Source organism: Marmota flaviventris, chromosome 4, assembly GCF_047511675.1.
Source record: "Marmota flaviventris isolate mMarFla1 chromosome 4, mMarFla1.hap1, whole genome shotgun sequence".
NCBI classification, from domain to species: domain Eukaryota; kingdom Metazoa; phylum Chordata; class Mammalia; order Rodentia; family Sciuridae; genus Marmota; species Marmota flaviventris.
This window is the reverse complement of record NC_092501.1, coordinates 50,061,647-50,088,473: the sequence shown is the minus strand read 5'-3', so window position 1 is coordinate 50,088,473 and position 26,827 is coordinate 50,061,647. Positions and strand designations below refer to the sequence as shown.

The 26,827-nt window shown below is 42.5% G+C and overlaps 2 long non-coding RNA genes across 2 annotated transcripts; one reads left to right on the top strand and one right to left on the bottom strand.

Moving 5' to 3' along the window:
• Nucleotides 1–8: 8 nt before the first annotated feature.
• Nucleotides 9–1,739, bottom strand: LOC139705426 (uncharacterized). Its single transcript, XR_011707316.1, has 3 exons — nt 1,503–1,739; nt 216–499; nt 9–106 (listed from the first exon to the last, which is right to left on the bottom strand). It is a non-coding gene; the product is annotated as an uncharacterized lncRNA (long non-coding RNA).
• LOC139705425 (uncharacterized) lies at nt 253–25,226 on the top strand. Its single transcript, XR_011707315.1, has 3 exons — nt 253–338; nt 14,816–14,897; nt 24,597–25,226. It is a non-coding gene; the product is annotated as an uncharacterized lncRNA (long non-coding RNA).
• The last annotated feature ends 1,601 nt before the right edge of the window (nt 25,227–26,827 follow it).

Sequence of the window (26,827 nt, the reverse complement as noted above, 5' to 3'; positions counted from 1 at the left end):
GTCAGAGAAATGTTTGTGGGGGGGTCCCAGCTCCGGACCACCAGCGCTGGCCGACAGAGCTGAAAGGTTCGCGGTCTATGAGCTAGTCCCGGACCTTGCAAGGGCTCTGAAATATTCGTGCGAAGATGGGTTAGAAGTGGCGTATGGGTCCGGACCATTGAGCTTTCTGGGAGAGTCTCCACACGTGGGTCCCAAACCCCCAGCCCGGCTCTCACCAAGTGGAGAGACGGCCAAGGTCAAGAAGACTGTATCAAACTGCACACGCTGGAGACATCCACAATCTGTACAGAAGAAGCTGCCGGCAGTCTTCCCTCAGGGAGCTGACAGTCTAGCCTTGTGCAAGTATCATTGCCGTCATTTTTGGGTGGGGGACCCTTCAGGAGTGGTTTCATCAGGGAGATCAGGCCAGAGGCGAAGGATGCAAGTGGCACTCTCACTCAGGCCAGCAATGAAAGGGAAGAAAGGGGAATGATTTGCACAGGCTTTGTGTCTTTGGTGGCTAAAAGATCAAGTAGAAGGAAGAACAAAACATTCCATTTTGTTGTAAGCCATCCTGTACTTTTATTTTATGGCACTTACATATTTTGTAATGATACGTTTTTCTGGTATGAGAGCTAAAACATTATAGAATGAACTCTGGCATCTGACTATCTATCTTGGATTTCTGGGTAACTCAGTAGCCAGCTATATGACCTTGGGCAAGTCACTTCATCTTTCTGTGCCTCAGTTGCCTTGAGAACTGGTAATAAAATACTATCTTCACAGAGTTGTGAGCATTTAATGGGCTAAATCACATAAAGCACTTATAATAGTACCTGGTATCTAATTAAAACTGTTTGCTGTTATTTGTTTAATATTTGCCTTCTCACTAAATTGTAGGCTTCAGTTGGGCAGGGCCTCTGTCTTTTTGTTCACCCTGCATATTCAGTCCCAGACCCTCAGTAAATATTTGTGTAATGGTAAAGGGAGTTACCACCCCTTCCTCAGTACCCAACATCACAGATTGGTAGCACAGAGGCACATAACTGTCTCCATGGAGGAGAAACAGGCTGGGCAGGTTCCTGATCTGCTAAGGCAGCTGTACCCCAAGTCAGAGGCCAGCCCCAACTGGGCAGGATGGAGTTCAGCCAACTGCTGCAGCTTAGACTTGATTACAGCAAGAAGCCCACAGGGGAGTCCTGTGTCTATTGTCAGCAAACAGGGGAGACAATTGAGAGGTGTCCCAGCCTCCCAAGCAGCCTGGGGGAGGGGTGGGTGGAGCAAAGCTCTCAGGGAATACTCCCCTCCTTTCCTTACCCAATAGCCCAAGGAGTTGCTCTGAGACTGCCCAGTTGAGAAGATTAGGGAATAGAAAGGAATGGAGTCCAAGAGTAAAAGCATTAATTTATTGCCTGGAAGGAGGGCATAAAGGACCAAGGAAAGGGTAGAGGTTAAGAGCACTATGCCCCACCCATCCCCAGGGCAACAGGAAGTAAAGCGGTGGGGGTAAGGCCACTTCCTACCTCAAAGCACCAGGGTGAGAGCCAGGTCCCAAGTCCCAGCGTGGGCAGGCAATGAGAATGTGAACATGGAGATGCCAGTAAGTCTTGAGTTTCTGTCATCCACCTTCAAGGTAAAAGTAACTGCTAGCCTGTGTTCCAGAAGTGGAGTCTGCATATCAGTTGATCATCAATGTCCCCTTCCCGGTACTCAAGGCGACTTGGTTCCTGACTTCCAGACGCTGATACTTGAAACTTTATATTCATTCGTGTACGGTGGAGAGAGGTCAGAACGAGTACAGACTAGGGCTGTCATGGAGTCCCCTAAGAGTGTCCCAGGGGGAAGTGTAAAAAGAGGACTATAACTAGCCAATCTCCTGTGCCTGCCAGGAGAGGTATATCATCTCCAATGAGGGTGAGGGCTCTACACTGGCTATTTCAGGGTAACCATAAAAAGAACTTTGCATCAAGTCCCTGGGTAAAAGAAAAAATGATAAGAACAATATTGGGGTGAAAACTTGGGAATAACTCACATTACTGTAACTAGCTGCCTTTCAACAAATATTCATCGACTATCTACCATGTCCTTGGTGCTGCCCTTTACTTTTGGAAAAAAACAAATAAAGTGGAAATTTAGAATTTACAAAATTAGAAGGAAATCAATCCATTCTCTTTTTCCTTTCTATCTTTACCTCACTTCCCCCTCCCTCCCTCACTACTTTCTCAACAGCACACACTGACGTGTCCATGTGGCACTTTGGAGCCTACAAACTCCTCTCTGTGTGCACACACACACCCTTCTTGATCCCTATTGCTGTAACACCCACAGAACCTCCAGCTACCCCACAGCAATTAGAGGGAAGATACATACAAATAATAACAAGCTCACCAGATCCCTGCGTATCAGTATCTATGGCAACCTCATGGGGTCCTCAAGCTGTGCTCTTCTGGTTGCAGCCAGTCCCCTGGGCAGCACCAGCAATCAAGCTGTGGCAAGCGCTCCAGGAACAGGGAATACTACAGAAAATTGATGCCCTGAATATCACCAGAGATACCCCACTGGTGGGACCCTGGGACCCTCCCTCATTCTGACCTTTGAAGCCCCCCAAAATTATGCCATTTTTTTCTGAATGAGAGCCTTCCCTCTCTAAGTTTAGAATGCAATTTTAGAGTATGAAGGTACTTACTCTTCAGATCTAATAAAAATGGAGCAGTTCGGGGCTGGAGATGTGGCTCAAGCGGTAACTTGCTCGCCTGGCATGCGCGGGGGCCCTGGGTTCGATCCTCAGCACCACATAAAATAAAATTAAGATGTTGTGTCCACCGAAAACTGAAAAATAAATATTAAAAAGATATTCTCTCTCTCTCTCCTCCTAAAAAAAACTGGAGCAGTTCAAAGTGTGGTAGAATAATGTGGGGGAATAATGCCATTAGAAAACAGTTACCCACTTGTTGGGAGATTTTGTAAAGTCAGTTTGAAGGGAATTCAGTCTTGAGTCCATGAGGGGTTTTCAATCCACATTGCATAGAATCCCAGGGCTTATGTGGCTATGCTCCAGTTGCTGCCCAGCATATCTACAGGGGTTTCGTATAATATTTGGTTGAAGATGAGAATCATTGGCTAAAAAGAATTTTGAAATCCACTGAACTAGTGGCTTCTGAGAACCTCTCCAACTCTAAGATTCTATGACTAGTTTTGGAGAATTAGAGGTGATAAAATCATGACCCCTCTCCATGAAACTCTGAAATATTAGTGATAAGGCATTTGAAACTAGAGATGTGATCATGGGGATAGGAAAGAGTGAGAAAGACAAATAAAAACATTTAAATACGCAATCTCCAAAGAGGGAGTGAGGGATGCCCCTGTGTTATCTGGAAGATGCATTGAAAATGGACTTCTTTAAATCACAACCATACACAGAAAACTTGATAGCCTCCATCCTTAGTGAGAACCACTCCCAAACAAGTCACTGTCCATTGTGGGAGTATTTCCCCATCCTTTTCCTAAAAGGGGAAAAAGTACTAAGAACCCAGATTAAATCAATGACCGGCATGTCTTAGAGGAAGAGCTGAAGTATTTGAGGTGAGGAATGCAGCTGCTGAAGACTTGGACAAAGGGAACTGAGATTTTGGAGTGAGAGGCTGAGGCTATGTGGGGTGTGAGTTGAAGCATTGGATGTGAGGAAGTGAGGTGTGTGGAAGTGAGTCTGAGGTACCAGGAATGAAGAGCTGAGCTCAGAAATTCAGTTGAATTGTAAGAACATATAATGTGAGAAGCCAGGGTATTTTGAGTGAGGGTATCTCAGTGGTAGAGTGCTTGCCTATCATTCTTGAGGTGAAACCCATTTTCCAGCCAAGAGGGCTGGTTCCAAAGGGCAATCTGATCTTGTCATTCCCACCCCACAAGTCCAAGTTAGAACTCCCTCTGCCTCTATTCGGTCATTCCCTTATAGATAGGTGCTCCTTGAAGGCAGGACGTATCGAACGCTACCTTCCCTCCTCCACTACCTCTTTTTTAAGTACTGGGAATTGAACCAGGGATTCTGTACCATTGAGCTATATCTGCAATCCTTTTTATCTTGAGACTGTATCTTGCTTAGTTGGTGGGGCTGGTCTTGCATTTACAATCCTCCTGCCTCAGCCTACCTAGTCTCTGGGATAACAGGCGTGCGTCACTGCACCTCGCTTAAACTTTCCCCTTATAACCTCAACACCTGCCATAAAGCCTTGCATAGAGTAGGCACTCAATAAATATTTGTAGAATGAATGAAGTATTGGGGGCATTAGGATGAGATATTTGGAGTGAAGAGGTGGAAGATCAGGCGGACGGGTGGGGAGAGGTGACAGAGCTGTCATAGAGGCAAAAGGGAAGGGTTGAGTTCTGGGAACTGGCTGTCAGCACCAGTCAGGCAGGAAGAATGGCATGTGGGGCCCCCTGGTGGGCAGACTTGAGGTGCTTTGGGAACTTTAAGGGAGGGACAGGAGTGGGAACCAGCATGAATGACAAAGGGAGGTGTGGTGAAGATGACTATAACCATCAGGATAGCTAACACACTGGGAGAGCTTGCTACTTATACAGCCTGTGCATTAAGCCCTCTGCATCAACTATTCCTTTCAACCCTTGCCACCATTCTGTGAGTAAAGGAGCTATCAGCCTCATTTTACAGAGGGGAAAACAGAAGCTGAGAAAGGTGAAATAACTTATCTCACCGCAAATAGCTACTAGGAAGTGGAACTGAGATAATATTGTTGGAAGGAAGTGAACAAAAAGAGATATTGGGGGTAGTAATGGTGTTGGGGAAAATTCAGATGTAGTCATACCACTGATGGAACCCAGACCGAATTTTTTTTTGGTATGGGGATTAAACCCAGGGGTGTTTAACCATTAAGCCTCATCTCCAGCCCTTTAAAAAATATTTTATTAGGGGCTGGGGATGTGGCTCAAGCGGTAGCGCGCTCGCCTGGCATGCGCAGGGCGCTGGGTTTGATTCTCAGCACCACATAAAAATAAAATAAAGATGTTGTGTCCACCGAAAACTAAAAAATAAATATTAAAAAAATCTCTCTGGGCTGGGGATGTGGCTCAAGCGGTAGCGCGCTCGCCTGGCATGCGTGTGGCCTGGGTTCAATCCTCAGCACCACATACAAACAAAGATGTTGTGTCTGCTGAAAACTAAGAAAAAATAAATATTAAAAAAAAACTCTCTCTCTCTCTAATATATATATTTTAGAGACAGGGTCTCTCTAGGACTGGCATTGAACTCAAAATCCTCCTGCCTCCCCCCCACTGCCCCACTCCCTCCCTTCAGCCACTGGGATTACAGGCAAGGCACCAGGCTCCAGATTGGAATCTTATCTTAAATGCAATGTGGATTTAGCCCCAGTGAAGGCATGTATCCAGTCACATACTGGGGGGGGGGGGGGCATTCATTCATCCATTCATTTTATGAATACTTCCTCTTTTCCAGTTACCAGAAATCAGAAGAAAAAATCCAGCAAATTTTCTGTCCTTATGAAGCTTATATTCTTATAGGAAGGCAATGAACCTAGAAAAAGATCTTTTTTTTTTTTTTTTTTTTTTTGGAGAGGGGATCTTGTTAGGTTGCCCAGGCTGGACTTGAACTCCTGGGCTCAGGCAATTCTCCCTTATCAGGGTCCTTAGTAGCTGGGACTACAGGCGCATGCTACCACACTCTGCTAAAAGAGGTTATTTGTTTTCTTTCTTTCCTTCCTTCTGTCTTTTTCTTCTTTTTATTTATTTATGTATTTATTTGGGGGGTAATGGGGATTGAGCCCACTGGGTATGTAGCTTTACCTCTGATATACCCAGCCCTTTTGATTTTTATTTTGAGACAGGCTCTCACTAAATTGCCCAGACTGGCCTCAAACTTAATCCTCCTGCCTCAGCCTTTTGAGTCATTGGGATTACAGGTGTATGTCACTCACTGTGCCTGGCTGAAAGAGGTAATTTTAGACTGGTGTAAGTTCTGCTACAGAGAAAATAAAATCAAATAAGGAATGATGAGGAGGCAGAGCATAGAGAATTCCTTTAGCTGAGGTATTCAGGAATGGCTCCCCTCAGAAACTGACATTTTTAGGTAGGCCTACATGATGATATAAAGATACTCTTTGAAGAGCCTAACAAGAACATTTGTGGTGGAAGGAGTAGTGACAAAAGGCTGAGATAAAAAATGTTTATAGTATATTTGAGGGGTGGAAAGAAGGCTGGTGTGGGAGGAACAGAGTGGGGGGCGGAAGCAGTGGGAGAGAAGGGCTTACAGACCGTAACAAATCCCACTGTTCTGGTACAATCACCCTTGTATTCCTTCTGTGGTTCCAAATTCTATAGCTCACAGGGAGTCCCACAAGGACAGGCCACCGCTGTGTTCACAAACGCATGAGACCTGAAACCCTAGTGCAATGCGAGAAGATTCCTTCATCAAGGACAGACATAAATCTAGGCCAGGAGCCAGAAATGACACAGTTCCTTGGCTATCACAAAGGAGGGTGGTAGAGATGGGCACAAGATGACCTCTCAGTGCTCCAGGGGGCTTGAAGGTGGTATGCTAAGGGTTTTTGCAAAAACAGCCAATGTCTCCTCAGTCCATTTAGATAACTTTCTTCCTGCCTTGGCCAAGCTTTAGTCCTAATCTCTATAAAGGATAGAAAGATGGGCCAGAAATATAGGCCCTGCTTTAAAGGAACTTTCGTCAATGGGGGCCAGAAGATAAGCATGATAATAAACAATACAAGAGAAGATTAGACAACCCCTAGATCTTTGTATCTAGATACCTGAATTCACAACCCTCTTTGCTTATCCTCTAGTTCTTTGTTCAAGTGTTGCTTCTCTAAGTATCTTTCCCTGACCTCTTGACCAGATCAAATCTCTGTAATGACAGCTCCATCCACTACTTCTTCAAAATACATGTCCCAAGTGTGATTTTGTACATCTCTGTGTGACTATAAGCCACACAAAGGCAGGGTCTATGTCTGTTTACATTCATTCTGGTATCCCTAGTGTCTAAAGTGACTAGAATATAGTAAGTACTCAATAAAATACTTGGAAGATAAAAGCAAATATATGGGACTTTTAAAAGGGGAGTAATTGAATCAGTTGGAACAATCAGAAAAATCTTAATGGAGGAAATGAAAGAAGGATGTTGGCAGTTGGACGTGGAGTTGAGCAGGTAGCACTAGTGGGGAAAAAAAAAAGTGTGAATCAGGCCCTGAAATACTGAGGGTTTGGGAGACTTGTGATCAGGTGAACTGAAGGGGAGGGGAGGTAGAGGGGAGAAATAGGTTGTAAATCTGGAGATCAGCCAATGGTGTCTGGCTGTGGATGGGTACATAGGCTAGACAGAAAGGACCACTGTCCAACTTTCTGGAGTCTAAGCCAGATCCTAAGGTTCTTAAGTCCCAGACCTGTACTACATATGTGGTTGCCTACCAGACCTTTCCACTAAAATGTCCTGTGTCTACCCAAATTCAACATGATCCAAATCCAAATCAATCAAACTGTCAGGCAGTATAATATAAAAGTGAAAAACACTGAAGCCAAATCCTGCTTCTGCCTCTGATTAACGGGGAATCTGCTAGTTTTATGACTGCTCTGTACCTCAGTTCTCTCATCTGCAAAATATGGATAAAAATAGTACTTACCTCACAGTTTTTTTTAATTTTTTTTAGTTGTCAATGAATCTTTATTTTATTTATGTATATGAGGTGCTGAGAATCGAACTCAGTGCCCCACACATGCTAGGCAAGTGCTCTACCACTGAGCTACAACCCCAGCCCTCATAGGGTTTTTTAAAAAAAATATATTTATTTCATTGGCAAATAAAATTATATATATTTGTTATATAATAATATATTATTTTGAAGTTTTTTTGAAATAATTTTAGAATGGCTAACCTGAGCTAGCATAGGCATTACCTCACACACTTCTTGTTGTTTTGTGGTAATAACACTTAAAATCTACCCAATTTTTAAGAACACAATACATTGTTATTAACTGTAGTATTTTTGCACGTGTGTGTGTGTGTGTGTGTGTGTATCTCCAGTCCTTTTTGTTTTTCATTTTGAGACAGGGTCTTGCTAAGTTGCCAAGGCTAGTTTCAAACTTGCAGTCCTCCTGCCTCAGCCTCCCAAGTTGTTGGGATTACAGGTGTATGCCATTGCACCTGGAAACTATAGTCATCCCGTATATGAGGTGCTGAGAATCAAACCCAGTGCCTCACATGCTAGGCAAGCGCTCTACCACTGAGCTACAACCCCAGCCCTCATAGAGTTTTTTTAAAAAAATAATATTTATTTCATTGGCAAATAAAATTATATATATTTGTTATATAATAATAAATTATTTTGAAGTTTTTGGAAATAATTTTAGAATAGTTAACCTGAGCAGTAATTCTTTCTTTAACTTATTCTTCCCTAGGGTTTTTTTTTTTTTGGGGGGGGGGTAACAGGGGATTGAACTCAGGGGCACTCGACCACTGAGCCACATCCCCAGCCCTATTTTGTATTTATTTAGAGACAGGGTCTCACTCAGTTGCTTAGTGCCTTGCTTTTGCTGAGTCTGGCTTTGAACTTATGATCCTCCTGCCTCAGCCTCCCAAGTCGCTGGGATTACAGGTATTAATTAATGGGGTTTTGTGATTATATCATAAGGTTTTATGAATTATTGATATATATATATAAAGGGTAAAGCAGTGCCTTGAATAGTAAAGACTCAATAAATATTAACTGTTATAACTATTCCCCTTGCCACCCTGGACCAATTTTCTTCTCCAGTTCCCTTGGCTCTGGCAGTGACATGACTAGTCTGCCAATAACATAGGTTCAGAATCTTGGGATCAACTTTGACTCATCCCTTATCTCACATAGGGAGAAGAGCTAGATTTGAATTCTGGCATTGATTTCAGTTGTGTGAACTTGGACAAGTTACTTAGGCTCCTTGAGCTTCATGTTCCTTATCAGTGACATAAAGAGGTTATAACTTTCACCATAGGGCTCTTATAATAATGTAATAATAATAATAATAATTGTAGATTAATAGTTTCTATCTCTGATAGTGGCATTAGTATGCACTTTTTCTTCCTTAAAATGTGCTAAATTATTTATGATGAATACAAATTACTTGGAGAACAACAATAATGCCATATATTCTCCTTATCATCTTAATTTAGCCTTTATAATAACCCTAAAATTAAGATTTTATCCCCATTTTACAGATGAGAAAATTGGCATAGAGTTTGTACTGATTATCTGAACTCAGCTCCTGAAATGGTTGGTACCTGATTATAGTACCACTTTTTTTTTATTTTTGCCTTTTTATTGAGATCCTAGGTTCCTTAAGGACAGAACCCTTGTCTTATTCTCCTTGTATCTTTTTCTTCCCTCTCCGGGCTTTCAGCAGAGTCTTATATACTGTATGTCCATAATGAGTGTGTTTGAATGGATTAGTCTTTTGGATGACTTGCCTATTGTTCTGACATGATGAAGTTATCTTGCTGGTGATGCCTTTGAGTGGGCTCTTGACCCTGGGCTCAAGGATGGAGGACAAAGATACTTGGGGCCATAGAGATGAGGGAACCAAGCCTCCACCCTGAAAGGACAGTAATTCTTCTTGTCCACTAGAGGCCGCTTTAGGCCTGGTTTTAGAGAGCCAGCAGGGTTGCTAGATAACTCAGCTGACCCCACCCCAGGAGTTATTCATTTCCAACACCAAGTCTATCCTAGTACCCAAAGCCCCAGAGACAGTCTGTCAGTGCCTTCCAGGTCAGTTTCTTCCAGTAAATCATCATATTCTTGGACCTGGAATGAGCTCCAGAATAAAAGTTGCTGATGGCAGCTAAGATAGCAGGAGTGTAGTGGCAGGTTCCAGTTGCCCCTCAGTTAGCCAAATCCACAAACGCATATCAAGCACCTCATTGAGTGCCCTCTGTGTACCATTCAGCCTGCTAAACTCTGGAACTAGCTTGATGAATAAGACAGACTTTGTTCCTGCCCTCCCAGGTCTTAGGATGGACCGAGGTATGCAGATAAATCTGTAATTATTGCATCGTGTGATAAGCTGCTAACATGATTTCTGTTCCAGGGTTAGTTCTCCCTGGGTCTCATTTCACTGTGGATTGTCCCATGGGACATCAATCTGTTTTAGGAAAACAAAATAAAGGTCAGAGGCAAAGAAAAGAACTTTTGCCTACATTGGAAAATCACCGCAGAGACCCTTCCTTTCTGGAGGTGAAAGGATTCCCAGTGACCCCTGGCAGGTCTGACACATCTGGGGTTGTAGTGGGCATTTGGGATGAGGAAGTACCAGACTATCTTGATGCAGCTTTTGTGCTCTCCTCTCTCTTTTCCCCAAGTGACTTAGGAGCTTTTGATTGGGAAGGGAAACAAATTCTCCAGGTTTTCGGGATGTGACCCAACCTGCTTGCTTCTCACTGATTTCTCTTTGCCTCTTTATTTTCTTTGCTCCTTTTCCTAATATTATCTGTCAGTCAATCTATTTATCAAATGAATGTGATATTCAGGGCACTCTCTTTCACCCCAAAACAAGAAGTCAGGGAAGTTAGAAGAGAGCTGGGGAGATAAGATAGAGTCTAGAGACAAACTGTCATGCAATGCAGTAATGTTCTAAGTGCAAGTAGGTTGCTGCAGTCATTGCCAGCTAAGTCCCTGGGGGCTGAGGGGTCTTTTAAGCCTTCCCTCCTTCCTATTTTCCTTCCTTCCTTCCCTTCCTTCCTTCCTTCCTTTCTTCCTTTTTGGAAGGAACTTCCAGGGTGAGTCTTCAATCTGTCCAGTGCTGTTTTCTCTGCAAGCAGTGTTCTAAGAGGAGACACAGAGGGGTGAAAATTTCTCCCTGCTTAGCTTGTCATTCCATTGTGTCTGAACTAGGGGCTCTGAGACCTATATGCTCAACATTCCTGAGAAGCAGCTTCTGAGTCAAAGCCCCAGAAACAGCTGAGACAGCTTCAGGCTGGAGTCTTGGCTATCTTTTCTTCTTTTCTGTCCAAAAGCAACTCCCTCCCTAGCTATTTGGATGTGACCAGAAACCTAAGCAGAGCCCTGGGGTAGGAGCCTGGCTCAGCCAAAGTCTATAAAATGGATTTGATTCCTGCATCCCCTCTCAGGCTGCAGTCATCAGGTAAAGGCATGTGTGTACCCAGTGACACCCGTACCAGGAAGTCAAAGGGGCAGAAGAGATTCATCCTGTGCCTACAAGTTACAGCCTCCAATGCAGCCATTGTTGGGCTACCTCTGAGAGGGGGGTCGTAATTAGGAGTTGGCCTGAGTTAATATAGCAGCATTCCCCGGGCAATCTGCCAGCACCTCTTCACTGCCTGGGCGTGGGGCCCAGGACATGCCAGGGCAATGCCAGAGAGCTGACTCAGGGGGCGGCATAAAGGGAACAGAAAAACCCTTCCTACTCACCAGCCAAGAGGGGAGAGAAAGCTTTCCAGAGGCCCACTGTGATTGTTTTGTGGTGCCAGACCACCAACAGGTTCTGTATGTGGATCCATGGTTCTTCAGACCATGGATTTATGAGGCCACATATTTCCTGGGGTCACCAGCAGAAGGCCAGACCCCCAGCCCCCACCCCCGCCCCACTCATTCCCTGAGTTCCCATCTTCCTGCAAAGACCTTTAGATGTGCAGTTCTAGGTTCCCTAATAATCAATTCAGGCCTGCCTTTGCCACTTAAGACTATGTCGTGGGCAAATCACTTACCTTGGTTTGACTTAGATTCTTTATATTTTAGGTGGCATGAATAATACCTTCCTGCCTTATAGGGCTGCAGCAAGGATAAAATAATGAGATAATGTCTATGAAGGTAACATGTATACTTATAAAGCATATTTGTAATAAGGTATCATTATTGTTATGGTTAGTCCTGAGACAGGAATTATAGCCTCTGGCTCCTGAACCTCAAAATCCTTCTCTTTGTCTTTTTTGTCTGACAAGGTTGTTCCAAAGTTAGTGCTGAAATCCTAACCCTATTCTGAGTTCAGAAGCACTGACCCAGGTTCTTCTGCTTGGTGCCAGCTCAGGGGAGCAACTCCCACACCCCAGCTCTGCTAAACCAGTTTTCTCCCTTCTAATCAGACTCCTCCAGTCCAGTTTGCCTGCAGTGATGACAAAGGAACCTAAAATAGCACAGGCTCTGCAAACACTGTTAGCAAATGGGCTTGGGCTGCCTGTCACCCATAGGCCTGTCTGGGCACCCCAACCAGGTACAACCATCCACCCTCTAGGATCTGGCCTTTCTTTATGCAGCACCAGGATGACAGTGCCTTCTGTCAGCACTTTGGGTGACTGAATTGGATGACTACTTAGAAAGCTGACTTGCTAGAAGTGCCAAGAGAGGGGGCACTTAACTCCCCCACCAGCTCTTAACTCGTGCACTCTTGGTCCCTCTCCTTACCCCAAAAGGACGGGTGAGCTGCGCTAAGAGAATGTGGAGAAGTAGTTGTTGTTATGACCCTGGAAAGGATGGTGGCTTCGGTACCAGGAAAGTCTGATTCTGTGGACCCTGCAGCCAACAGGCCCTGGCTTGTCATTCCAGTTATAGAACCAGTTTGGCGTGCAGCTGATTGGGTGCCTCCCTGTAGGGTACTGGGTCTGGCTAGGCTCTGAGGCTTTTCCTGGGGCCTTCATATGACTTACCCAGGTGGGAGTGGTGGCTGCTGAAGCCAGATTGACTGAAGGAAGCTTGCAGCAGGGAGCCATAGGTAGGAATGGAAGTTTGAGCAGTAACATTATTCATTGCTGAGCCCTTCTCTAATTCTTCACATTTTAAGCAGCTGTTTCCAGGGGGCACAACTCTCCATCCTTAGAACTTTCTCAAACACTTTTCTTTTCTACATGTGTTCCTTTCCTAGGTGGTTTCTTTCTTTCTTTTTCTTTTTTTTAAAGAGAGAGTGAGAGAGAGGGAGAATTTTAATATTTATTTTTTAGTTTTTGGTGGACACAACATCTTTGTTTGTATGTGGTGCTGAGGATCGAACCCGGGCCGCACGCATGCCAGGCGAGCGTGCTACCGCTTGAGCCACATCCCCAGCCCTTTCTTTTTCTTTTTTCTTTTTGGTACTGAGGAGTGAATCCAGGAACCTTAACCACTGAGCTACATCCTTAACCCTTTTTTATATTTTATTTAGAGATAGAATTTCACTGAGTTACTTAGGGCCTCGCTAAATTGCTGAGGCTGGCTTTGAGCTCGTAATCCTCCTACCTCAGCCACTGGAACTACTGGGATTAAAAAAGTGTGTGCCCACCATGTCCAGCACCTAGGTGGTTCCTGTAAGAATGACAGATAAGGACTGGGGTTGTGGCCCAAGTGGTAGGGTGCTCACCTAGTATTTGTGAGGCACTGGGTTCAATCCTTAGCACCACATAAAAAAGTAAATAAAATAAAGGTATTGTGTGCATCTACAACTTAAAAAAGTGACAAATGAAATTTGAGTTAATATCAGAATCCCAAACTGATAGACTGTTGGTCAAATTCAGCTCCTAGATCTATTTTTGTTGATATGCACAATTTTAAATGTGAAATTTTAACATCAAAAAGAATCCAGATTTCAAATATTGTGTTTTTTGTTTGGTCTTTCCCAGAAGCAGATTCTGTAAGAAGGCTTCAGTAGCATGTAGCTTATTTGGAAGTGGATCCTAGGAAACTGAAGTAAGGAAGTGGGGAAGTGAGACAGAGAAAGGAAGGGAGGCAGTTAGTAAGGGTGAGTTATCAAGAAAGTTACCATATGGGCAACTGGAGCTTAATTCTCCTGGGAAACTCTGGGGAAGGTGGTAGGAGGACATGTACCACAACATTATCTCATCTAAGAAGCAAGGGCATTGAAGTATTTATCCACCAAACCCATCAATCATTGGTTAGAGACTGTTACAAGTGGAAGATGGGCAGGATAGTACTGGTGGTAAATCCTAGAGAGCTTGCAGCCTGCTGTGCTGTAGGGAAAGTGGGCCCCAGAGACAAGAGGAAGCTAGCACTGACAGCATGCTATAATACAGATGACCTAGCAAAATGGGTCCTCAGTTCTCATTTGACAATGATTAGTGGGAACTGAATAGCTATTGTCCCTTTGCACAAGGCAAGCGCTCTCCAGTTTGCTGTAGTCTCTTCCCTTCCCTATTATCATACATGCCACCACCTTTCTTCTTTATATTACCTGCTTAGCCTCTGGAATGCTTGTGCATTTGTGAACCCCGGGTCATGTCTATGCATAGGCTACTTCACAATAGTTCTATGTCCCAATGTTTCTAATAGTTTGTTTCCAGCATTCCATAGGACTGCTAGCCCACTGATTCCAAAAAATGTTGACTAATTATTTCTGCTTCTCTAGCCCCATGCACTGAATTATTTAATTCCCTGAGTCTTGGACCACCTTGTCTCTTTGCTGTTAAGTATACATATGCATCATTAAAGCCAGATCTTGACATCTACTGCCCCAGAGTCATGCTCAAAGTACAAAGGGATATAGATATTATTTCTTGACTTTTGGGCTTCTAAATGCGTGGGTCCTGGTAACTTAAGGGATTTTCAGTAATAATTTTGTGATTTTTATCTCCTAAATTGATTTTGGAATTCATCCAGGTGATGTGGCACACAACTTGGGAGGCTGAGGCAAGCCTGGGCAATTTAGCAAGACCCTGCCTCAAAAAAAAAAAAAAAAGGGCTGAAGATGTGTAGCTCAGTGGTGTAGCACCACTGGGAACAACCTCCAGTACTGCTGGGAAAAAAATTTAAAAATATTTACCATTACTTCCACAAATATATACAATTACAGATAATAGAAACACACTGTTATCTGTCTATTCTTCCAGACTGAAGATTTTGGAGGTCAGAAAACCTGTTTCCTTCCAACACTGCTGGATCTCCACAGCCTAGCAAAGTGCTGAACATATAGTAAGTACTTAATGAATTTTTGTTTGATGGATAGATAGATGATGATGGATGGATGATGGATGATGGATAGAGGAGGAATGATCAGAGCTATGCAGACAAGCACTATGCAGGATGTCCCTGGAGATAGACTGGTACTTAATCTGACTCAGCTGCGTGCCAGAGTGAGGAGGAGGAGGGTGAAGGAGATGAGGTAGTTGAACTATTCCAATTTAACTCTCTCTCTAAAGGCCTGTGCTTTTGCAGATTTCCTAGACTTTGTTAAATCCCATGCGCTACTTTCCTTCAAACCAAAATCACTGGATTAGAGCCCTAACTGAGGCCATGAAGCTGCCTGTGAGTCACTGCACAGAATTGCTGCATCTCCTTAGGGCTCAGACAGTGCACACCTTGGCTTGAATTCCTACTCCAAACCAAAACCCCACCCAGACTTCTGTCATGACCTTGTTCCTGACACCCCCTCTCCTTACCTAAAACTTTGAATCCAGGGCCAACTCTGATCATAATCACAGTTGCTTTTATAGCCCTGATGTCAATCCCAACTCTGATTCCCATTTCCACCTAGCCTTAGTCCAGGTACATCCTTGCTTCTAATGCTAAGTACATTATACTAATCTGTGTTTTTTTTTTTCTTTTCTTTTTTATTCTCTTCTTATCTTTCTTTTTTTTTTTTGCTAGTGCTGAATCTTTTACACACATTATTTTATTTGACATTTACCACTCTAGGCACTCTATGTAATCATCCCCATTTTGCATATGAGAAAACGAGACCCAGTGTGAAAAATGCCCAGCATCACATTGCTAGTAATGGGGGAACCCAGACCAGATTCAGATCTTTCTGCTGTAAATTAGTGCTATAGTTGTATGGATTGCTGAAGATTCCCATATAGGTCCCTGTTGCCATTGGGGCAGAGTGATCTTAGAAAACCAAATATCTCAGGGTACAAACTAGTAATGTTGATTCAGGCTGAGTATCCCTGCTTATAAAATCCAATATCCAAAATGCCTCAAAATGCAGGCATATTAAAATGTTGTATAAAATTGCCTCCAGGCTATTTGTATAAGGTATATATGAAACATAAATGAATTTTGTATTTGGACTTTGGTTCTACCCCCAAGACACCTCATCGTGTGTATGCAAACATTCCAAAATCTAAAAATTCCTTAAGTCCAAATCACTTCCAGTCTGAAGGATTTTGGATGCAGCATGCTCATTATTATTAACCTTAACTCAACTGGCGGTATACCTCAGTAGAACTCAGTAGAACACTTGCCTAACATCTTGCAGGGCCCTGGGTTCCATCCCCAGCACTGCAAAATTAAATTTTTCTAGTTTAATTTCTTTGCAACAAGCAGAATGCTAATAAGCTCTCCATATATTATCCATCTAATCCCCAAACAATGTTATGGAGTTTTGTAGCCCCACTTTACAGATGAGGAATCTGGTGTTACTAAACTTTTCCAAGGTTGCACAGCTATCAAGAAGTAACTCAGAATTTGAAACAGAGTCTCTATGACTTTCAATGCAGATCAATTCAACGTTTTCAAAGAAATGGGGTGGGATAAGAGGAAGCCACTAGGAACCTGGGTATTCTTCCAACTAGGTTACTAACATACCTTTTGAGCCATACATAGTGCCAAATTCCAGGGTATAGTGTTTGATCACCAAAATTCGGGTCAAAAATGAGTCAGGCCTTGGTAGGACTGACTCACTGTGGTGTCTGTCAGCTCTAAAAAGAGACAGGAAGCCTCATAAGGCAACTGTGGGCTGACTGCTGCAGAGTGGTTGAAGGTCCTACAAGCATCCCACCACACATCCTTTGGGGGTTAAACATGGAAACTCATGTGACCGCTAAAGAAAAGATTGAAAATTAAAATTCATTTTTAAAATCAGACCAGCCAATCCCCATTGTTTCTCTGTCCTCAGCCCTAACGAAGCTCCATTTAGTCAACCTTGTTATCTTTCATCTCTGACCCTCACTTTTTATCCTTCTCTCATGTGGGCAGATTTTCTCTGTCTCCATTCCAATCCTCATCCCCATCTCAGTGCACATTTCTGAATGCTTTTGCTACTGTCTTCTCATATCCTGTGTTTCTAAGTCCAATTCTCAGAGCCTGGTAGATCCTCATGTCATGAGGTCCTTTTTCTGGCAATTTTTTTAATGGTAAAATACATATAACAAAAATTTACCATTTAAAAATGAATGTGTATGTGGGCTGGGGATGTGGTTCAAGTGGTAGCGCGCTCGCCTGGCATGCGTGCGGCCTGGGTTCCATCCTCAGCACCACATACAAAGATGTTGTGTCCACCGAAAACTAAAAAAAAAATAAATATTAAAAACTCTCTCTCTCTCTCTCTCTCTCTCTCGCTTTAAAAAAAATGAATGTGTATGGATGTATGTATTTAATTATAGAATAGAAATAACATAAAATTTACCTTTGAAACCATTTTTCTTTTTTTTTTTTTTTGCAGGGGTAGGCATATGAGTGACTGAACCCAGGGGTGCTTAGCCACTGAGCCATGTCCCCAACCCTTTTGATTTTTTATTTTGAGACAGGGACTCACTGAGTTGCTTACGGTTTTGCTAAGTTGCTGAGGCTGGCCTTGAACTTGCAAGCTCCTGCCTCAGCCTTTGGAATCTCTGGGGATTACAGGTGTATGCCACCACACCTGGCTTACCCCCTTTTAAATGCATAGTTCAGTGGCATTTAAGTACATTCACACTGTTGCACACCCATCACCATTATATATTTCCAATTTTTATCATCATCCTAAACAGAAGCTCTGCACTCATAAATTAATTCCCTCTCCCACTCACCTACCCTATCCATAACCACTATTCTATTTTCTGACTCTATACATTTGTCTATCCAAGGTATCTCAGATTGAGTGGAATTATCCAATATGTGGGCTTTTGGGTCTGGCTTATTTCACCTTCTCATAGTGTTTTTAAGGATCATTTACATTGTGGCATGTATTAAAATTTCCTTCTGTTTCAAGGCTGAATAATACTCCATATACGTTTATGCCACATTTTGTTTACCATTCATCCATTGATGGACACTGGGTTGCTTCTACTTTTGAGCTATTGGAAATGATGCTGATATGAACATGGATGCACAAGTGCTGTTTGAGGCCCTGCTTTCAGGGCTTAGGAGTGGAATTGCTTGATCATATAGTAAGTAATTCTATGTGCATTTTTTTTCTTTTTGCCATGCCAAGATAAAACTCTGGATCTTGCACATGCTGGGCAATCACTCTACCACTGAGTTGTACCTCCAGCCCTTCGTTTAACTTTTTGCAGAACCACTAAATTGTTTTTCTATAGTGGTTGCACCAGTTTACATGCCCACCAGCAATGTAGAAAGGTTCTAATTTTCATATCCTCATCAATACTTGTTCTTTGTTTGATAATAGCTCTTCTAATAGGTATGAGATTGTGTGCAAGGTCCCTTTGGAACATTATGCTCCAGAAGTCTGAGTGTTCCACACTCCTTGGGTCTGCTCCTCCTCCCAGGGACTCCACTACCCTCTCCCAGCTCTGAAAACTGAAATTTCCCAGTGGCAGCAAAATCACTATGGCACATGAATAACCAATATGCTTTTCTCCTGCACCCTTTGGTCTCTTTTCCAGGCTCTGAAGAGCTGCGCATTTCTGCCTTTTGCGCACATAGAGTGGGACTAAGAAATGACACAGAGTTTGGGAAGAACACAAGCTCAATTTCTTTCGATTCATAGCCTTCTGAGCTCCTTTTTCCGTGTAGTCTTCCAGAGCAGAGGCAACTGTGTTGACACCCTGGGGACCAGCTCTGACTCTGACCTGCCAATGACCTTGGAACTGGAACTAGAATGGCATCCAGAGCCTCAGGCAAAATTGTTTTTTGGTTCCATCAGAACCCACTGGAATATCTTATACTCCTCAGCGATAGCCCCTAAGCTATTTGAATCAGGCTTCCCTCTAGTTCCTTCCTTTGGCAAGGCTTATAGTTGGTGGCTTGGGTCTTCAAGACAGACACTGGGTGTGGTGATTCACCTCCTGCATGATCCTTGTGACTATTCAAGGGGAACTTGGAAACCTGGAATTTTGGTCAGAATTCCCTATTTATATTCCCAGAACTCAGGCTCTCTGGGGCAACATTTGTTTATATTGTCTAAAATATACATCCTCTTCATGAACTTCTGATGTCAAGAGTAGAGTATGTCAAACCTGTCTCCCATGTCTGCATCAAACCTGGCCCCAATGGGCTGCATACATCCTGGGCTTTGCTTCAACCCAGGCCTCACTCCTTTGTTTAAAGGTGTTTGATGTAGCTCAGTAGTAGAGTACTTGAGAGGACCTAGGTTCCATCCCCAGCCCTGAAAAACAAAACAAAACAAAACAAAACACCTGATGTGGGCTGGGATTGTAGCTCAGTAGTAGAGCACTTGCATGTGTGAGGCACTGAGTTCAATTCTCAGCACCACATAAAATTAAATAGGTAAAATCAAGGTATTGTGTCCATCTACAACTAAAAATATTTTTTAAAAAGCACCTGAGGTAAATTTCTCTTTCTTTTAGTCACTTTTGTCTTTTGCAAAAGCAGGTGGAAAAATATCTTTCTGTATTTCACAAAAGAGAGAACAGAGGCCTATAGAGGGAAGCAACTCAGCTAGGTTCACAGATGGAGTCAATGACCAAGCTTGGAATGGAAGAGTTCTCTGACTTTAAAACCACAGTATTCACCAAAGGAGCCACCCTCTTCCTTGAGAGGAAACTCCAGGTTTTGCTCAGAGTTATAGCTTTTGGACTTGACAGGTGCTGTTGAAATTGGGCAGTGAGGCTCTCTATGCCTAGTTTTTCCCACTCTGACCCGTAAGTTTACTGCCATTAGAATTAGGATTTCATGGCATAGACTTTTATAGAAATTTTCAAGATCCTGTCTAAAGCACAGCACATGACCCTCCATATTTGGTAAAGTAAGAACTCTTAAAGTTAGCAAAGATGACAGCTGTACAAGTTCTCGTCTCTTTCCTTGCACTCTAACTTCTCTGCTGGATACCCTCTCATTTCAATTCTCATTCCCAGTACTGTATCCAACCCTATTTGCCAATTCCCTTCAGCCTAAGCCCAGACAAAATCCAAGACATTCTCTTTTGCTTCCCATGTCAACTAAGTCTGATGAGAATTTTCAGATTTACTAAAAAGCTTATACATACCCTTGTTCAAGAACCTACAGTAGGGCAACCCCTACCAAGTCCCCTCTTGCCCTGTGGGAGCTATATCTCTTTTCTTCTCACTTGAATAAATCCTACTCTTTTAAAGACCTTTTGTAATTCAATCTTATGCAATCAATTTGGTATTGGGGATTGAACCCAGGTCACTTTACCACTGAGCTACATCCCTTGTCCTTAAAAAAATTTTTTTTTTGGGGGGGCTTGGGGCTGTTGGCTCAGTGGTATAAAGTGCTCACCTAGCATGCATGAGGCACTGGGTTCAATCCTCAGCACCACATAAAAATAAAATAAAGATACTGTGTCCATCTAAAACAAGCAAACAAACAAACAAACAAATTAATTTAAACATTTTTTTAAAATTTTGAGACAGTGTCTCTAAGTTTCTGAGGGTCTTCTAAGTTGCTGAGGGTGACCTCAAACTTGAAGTCCTCCTGTCTCAGCTGACTGAGCTGTTGGGATTACAGACATGTGTATCACCATACCCAGCCTCACCTTACCTATTTGTACTTAGCTTCCATTACATTGCAATTTAAACTTTCCCTAATAGGACTAGACTTCTTTTTTGTGTGTGTGTGTGATATTCAGTTTTTACTGTAACACATACCTGAGATAATCAGTTTAAAAAGAGGAAAGGTTTATCTTTGCTCACAGTTTTGAAGGTATCATTCCATGGTCAGTTTGCTTGTTGCTTTTGAGCCTGTGGTGAGGCAGCAAGTCCTGATGGGAGCTCCTGGTAGAGGAAACTGCTGATTTCCTGGTGGCCAGGGAGCAAAGAGACAGAGAAAGGAACTAGACTTCTTACTGCTTGTGTACACATGCATACATATGCCACAATTAAACACATCCAAAGTTTATTCTTCATAACATGTAAAATATTTATTCTCAGCCTCAACTTTTTCTGGGAGTATTGTCTGACTGTGGGACTAGAGATTGAACCCAGTGGTGCTCTCCCACTGAGCTATATCTCCAGCCCATTTTAAAAACATACTTATTTTTTAGTTGTAGTTGGACACAATACCTTTATTTTATTTATTTATATGTGTGCTGAAGATAGAACCCAGGGCCTTGCATGTGCTAGACGAGCACTTTACTGCTGAGCCACAACCCCAGTCCCTTATTTTTTATTTTGAGATAGGGTCTTGTTAAATTACTGGGATTACAGGCCATGTGCCACCACACCCAGCGATTTTCTTCTTTTTTGAAAAATGATAATAGTCTATTGTATGTATACACCCCAGTTTTTTAAAAATATTTTTTTTAGTTGTAAGTGGATACAATACTTTTATTTTATTTATTTACATTTATGAGGTGCTGAGGATTGAACCCAGCACCTCCAATGTGCTAGGCGAGCGCTCTACTGCTGAGCCACAACCCCAGCCCCTATACCACAGTTTTTAATTCATTAATCTATTTAGGATATTTGAGTTGCTTCCACCTCTTGGTTATTATGAGCAGTGATACAGTGAACATAGGTATGCAAATATCTCTTCAAGACTCTGCTTTCATTTTTTGGGGATATACATCCAGAAGTGGGATTGCTGGATCATTTGGTAGCTCTAATATTTTGAGGAATTGCTATATAGTGGCTGTACCATTTTACAGTTCCAATAGTGCACAAGTGTCTCAATTTCTCCACACCCTCAAAAAACTCATTTTCTGTGTTTTTTTTTTTTTTTTTACAATAGTAGGCATTCTACTTAATGCCTTCTTAGTTGTTATTTCTAGTAAATTTGTTTTATCTTCCTAACCAGATTTCAGACTTCTTTTTTAAGCATTTTTTTAAAGAGAGACAGACAGAAAGAGAGAATTTTTAAATATTTATTTATTTATTAGTTTTCCGCAGACACAACATCTTTGTTCGTTTGTGGTGCTGAGGATCGAACCCGGGCCACACGCATGCCAGGCGATCGTGCTACCGCTTGAGCCACATCCCCAGCCCCGGATTTCAGACTTCTTTAGAGTAGGATCTTATCCTGTTCTGTGGGTCCTCTGAACTTAGCATGTGCTAATTGTGCCTTAGTTCTGTTTGTTTGTTTGTTTTGTTTTTGGAACTGGGGTCTTGATAAGTTGCTGAGACTGGCCTTGAACTTGTGATTCCCCTGTCTTAACTGCTAGGATGACAGACATGAGCCACCCCGAGTTCTCGAATGCCTTAGTATTTGAATGAAATAAATAATTTGAGTTGAGCTCAATTCTTTTGTGTTTAGAACTTAGATTGAAATTTTCTTTATGAATAGAACAAGCTGATTGCCATGTATAGACTGAGCACAGCTTCAGGACACTACACCAACAATGATGCAAATATTGTGGTTATCCCACAGACTACTAAGTCCATTGTTACTGTTCTACCCTGTCTGAAAAAGCATTCAAGTGGAACTAAAAGAGCCTAGAAATTTAAAAACAGCAAGTAAACAAAACCTGACCTTGAGAAGCTCAGAAGAGAACTGGAACTGGAACTAAGGAAATATCAAAGACAGAAAGTACATATATAAGTACAGGTATTCCCAACTTTGCTTTGTTCTAGCTTTTACTTTGTTTCGCCTGACTTTCCAAGGTCTTGAGGTATCAATTTCTCATCCATTGTTAAGATTCTGAGGGCTCCTCTGATACCCGAAGCTCTTTCAGTTTCTATATGGAAAAAACTCTACAATTCTACAATTAGCCATCCATTTGGCATTTTTTAAAGTGAAACTATCACTAGGAATCTAAAAAAAGCTCAAGTACCAAAACAAAAAAACAAAAACAAAAATCCCTGAAACAATTAATTTCGTGAGAACAGATTCTTTAGAAAAGTCAGCTTAGGGTGACTCAGTTGGCACAAGGCTGTCAGGTATACACTCCATTGTTTGATTCACCCTTGTCTGGGAAGCTCTGTTCAAAAGTCTGTCTTCCTTCCAGGCCTGGCCTTCCCCACTAGTGTTCTTGGACTGCCACCTCAAAGAGTAGGGATGGGTAGAAGTGCACCTACTTAGCAGGGCAGTTTTCTCAGGGAGAGGCAAAGAGAACACAATCATATTGATTTCAGTATAAGCTTTTGGGACTAGGGGTGTAGTTATGTGGCTTAATTGGGCATTCCCAGGTGAAAAAATAACCAACATACCCTATTTTTGAGTTGGCATATAGGGAAAATATGATTTTTACTGAGAATTGTTTAGCAGAATCCCCTGGGAGCAAGTTAAGATACCTGGGCCCCATCCTAGAACTAAAGAATTAGAATTTCCAAGGAAATAAGCTGAAAATCTGTACTTTAAAAACTTTCAAGCCAGGTGATTATTATCACCCGACAAGTGGAAAACATGACATTAGTGAATACTTATTAGTTTGGACACATGAGCTCCTATTCAGCAGGACAGTTTTCTCAGGGAGAGGCAAAGAGAACACTATCATATTGATTAACAGTATAAGCTTTTGGGACTAGGGGTGTAGCTAAGTGGTAGAGCACTTACCTAGCATGTGCAAAACATTGCAAAGTTTGGGGTTGTATCTCAGTGATACAAAACGAAACAACAAATCTATAGACTTTGAAGCAAGAAACCTGGGTTTGTCCTTGACAGTCCTGTCAAATACTGGCTATGTGACTTTGGGCACAGAACCTCAACTTCCTTGTCCACAAAGTGGGAATGAAATTGCATCTCCCTCACAAAGGATTAAATGAGACAACAAATACAGAACTGTTAGCCCAAAGCCTGCTAAACAAAAGGTATGCTCAATAAATAGATGCTATTATTATTCCTCCACAGAGAAGCCCTAGAGTATTCCTGTCATTTAAATATGGGTGAATAATGATTGTGATAAAGGAAGACTGGCCTTAGAGAGTTCCAGTGATACCCATAAATATGTACACAGAACCATGTCTCTGATTAGACCAAGCAGATGCAACTGTGGCTAACTATATTAAACCAAAGAAAGAACATTTTTATCAAAGTCAGGCTTGAGCTGGGCAGGCAGGAACTAATACAGACAGGACTTGGACAGTTGGAGCTATGCTGGGATGTCCTCATGGGTTACAAGTAGGAAGATTCTCCATGGTAAGGATAAACATCCTTACTTCCTGACTGAATGTGATTTTGTTTCAGAGACACTTCTCCAAACTCTGGGAATCAACCAAGTCTGGATGTGAGTTCCAGCTTTACCTTTTACCTACAGTGTGCCCTTGGGGAAATTGCTTAAATCCTGTGAGCCAGGTGCATAATGGTGATATTAGTAGTACCTTTCTCTCTTTTTTAAAATAATTTTTTAGTTGTAGATGGACACGATATCTTCATTTATTTATTTTTTATTTGGTGCTGAGGATCGAACCCAGTGCCTCACACTTGTGAGGCAAGTGCTTTGCCACTGAGCTATAGCCCCAGTCTCTTAGTAGTACCTTTCTTAAAGGGTGTTTTTAAGATTTGAAAAGAAAATGACGGCCATGCAAATAAAAGTTGGTCATTTTTTATTTTATTTATTTATTTATTTATTTTCATTTTTTATTTATTTTAAACCAGGGTCCTGCTATGTTACCCAGACTGGTCTCAAACTCCTGGACTCAAGCAACTCTCCCACCTCAGCCTCCAAAATACCTGGGACTATAGGTGTATACCAGTATACTCAGTTTTATTATGTTTTGTTTGTTTGTTTTGGTTTTAGGGATTTAACCCAGGATGCTTTGCCACTGAGTTACATCCCCAGCCCTTTTTATTTTGATACAGAGTCTCACTAAATTGCTTAGGGCTTTCTAAATTGCTGAGATGTGACTGGCCTTGAACTTGCAATACTCCTGCCTCAGCCTCCTAAATTGCTGGGATTACAGTCATGTACCACCATGCCTGGATTTATTATGTACATTTAATAAGGGATAGATTATAAATCCCCTTGGAGAAGACAGACTTCCTACCATCACTACCTCAAGAATAAACAAGGAACATCCTGGCTGAATTACCCACATCCTGTTCCTCCCACTCAAGCTTTGCACACACACCTATCACTGAGAAGGACCCTGCTATGTCCCTGCTCCCTATGTATCTATCCCTGTAATATCTATTCCCATAGATATCCATGCATTTAGTCCTGTAGCATCTTGTAAAAAAGACTTGTCCTGCCTCCAAGGTGTAGCTAGCTTGAAACTTTCCCCAGAAGCTCATCAAAGTGTTTTAAGTCACTGCTTGGAAGAAAAAATCACCTTCTGCAGGTGCATAGGGAAGATAAAGAGGCCTGGGGTGGGAATGAAGGGTGGTCAGGAAGGGAGGAGCTGAAGTTCAGAATAGAAGGGGAGAGGATGGAAATGTGTCATGAGGTTCCTCAAAATCTGTGCGTTCTGACTCTCATCATTTTCAGTGAATGAACTCAGATGATTCACTTCCCTTCATTAGCCTCTATTTTCCTCTCTGTGTAATGGAAGAGGAAGTGCTTGCACTTGATTTAAAGGCAGAGAAATATATAGAATCCATCACACAGAATCTACCTTGGGAGAGCCATGAGCACATGAACTTATACATCATATGGGCAGTGGATGTTATCTTGCTTTCCTTCTGAACAGGAAGTTTTAATATTTCAGCTCCTGGCTGAACATGTTTCCCTAAACATCATTGACTACTTGGCAGTTTTCAGTAAACCACCAATTTCTGTTTTCTCATTCTAGCCCTCTGTTCCTAGGTATGCCCAGAAACTTCCGATGAAGTGTCCATTGACATCTAACATGTTAACCTGAGCTCTAAGCAAAGGTTCTAGGACCAGGGCCTGACTTTGGTGAAGGATTCAGAATCCAGAAGGTCTGGAAAGTCACGAGCAACATTCCTTTAAGGCAATAAGTTCCTCACTTATGCAGTAACTGTCTTTGAGTTAGGGACAAAGAAAATTTTGGCCAAAGCTCAAGACATCCACACAGAGGTCTGAGCTGACTGACCTTGGTGGGGCTAGAAAATCTGCTCAGAGATGGTAAGGCCTGAAAGGGCAAGGAAGTTTAGGGGGTCATAGGCCAAAGCTGGAAGAACCAACTTAGTCCCTTCTTCATGGTGTTATTGACGAAACATGTTAACCTCAGGGTCCAGGCCCTGAGCTCTTTGCTTTCCATGAGTAAGGAAGCAAGTATGTGGCTTCTCTCCACTCCTTTCCACAGGCCTCTGGGGGCCCAGAAGCTCCACCACCTCCCCTATCATGTTACAGGCCCAGACATGGGTTTTGTTGTCAGTGCAATTTACCTTTTACACCAAATGCACAGGAAGAAGGGGTTCCTCAGACTCAAGTAAGTATGTGACCAGCATTCCATGTACCTTCCCCAGGATTGCTGAGGGATCTCTTCACCCCATGCATAAGAGGAAAAGAACAGAATTTCAGGTGGCTCAAAGCCATAGACAGCAGGGAAGGGGTGAGTGGGAGTTGGGGCTGTGGGGGCGAGCAGCACATGCAGCTGTCTGTCCCAGCTGCCAGTTATTGGGAACTATGGGCCAAGGACACAGCATCCTCACTTAACTGGAATCCTGAGATAGACTCCAGCAAGGCCTGATCTTCTGGGTCAAGACAGACAAAGACAGGAAGAGAAGGGTAGGAATTACAATTCACAAAGTTCATCCTTCTATCCCTAGCGTCTTGAACTTTGCTTGGCACAAAGTAGTTCCATCATAAATACCGAATGAAGGAAGGAACAGACACTTTTTTTTTTTTTTTGGTACCAGGGATTGAACCAAGGGGCACTTAATCACTGAGCCACATTCCCAACCTTTTTTGGTTTTGAGACAGG